Source organism: Orycteropus afer, unplaced genomic scaffold (genome assembly GCF_000298275.1).
Source record: "Orycteropus afer afer isolate SDZICR_OR568_19922 unplaced genomic scaffold, OryAfe1.0 scaffold00102, whole genome shotgun sequence".
NCBI classification, from domain to species: domain Eukaryota; kingdom Metazoa; phylum Chordata; class Mammalia; order Tubulidentata; family Orycteropodidae; genus Orycteropus; species Orycteropus afer.
The window spans coordinates 5,714,828-5,715,348 of record NW_006921689.1 but is presented as its reverse complement, the minus strand read 5'-3'; positions in this window follow the sequence as shown (position 1 = coordinate 5,715,348).

The following is a 521-nucleotide window of genomic DNA, read 5'->3' as shown; positions in this document are numbered from 1 at the left end:
AGGTACAGATAACAAAGATGAATCCTTTTGTACATACAGTACTGCGTTGTCAGTGAAGGCAAAACATGGGTATATGGGTGGATAGATGGGTGGACAGGCTGAATTATTAGCATTCCTACTTCTGTAGTGATACTGCCTTGGAAACCCAAGGAGGGGTCGCTATGAGTCGGGGCTGACTCAATGGCAAACAACAACAACAACAACATGAAGTGGAGAGTGTATCCAAGAACATGTATAGTGTTGGCAGACAATGATCCTGTAAGTTTATGTGTATGATCTGAATTCCCAGGTGTATAGTAGAGCTGACAAAGGGCAAGGTTGTAGTCACTGATTGGTGACAGCCAGCTACCCAGAGGGGCCAAGTACTTGAACCTATGTGCTCGGGACCATAGTTGCAGGGGACATCAAGCTCAATTGGCATAACATACTATACAAAACATTGTTCTACCTCCTTTTGGTGAGTAGCAACTAGAGTCTTAAAAGCTTGCAAGCTGCCATCTAGATGCAATGATGGGTCTCTC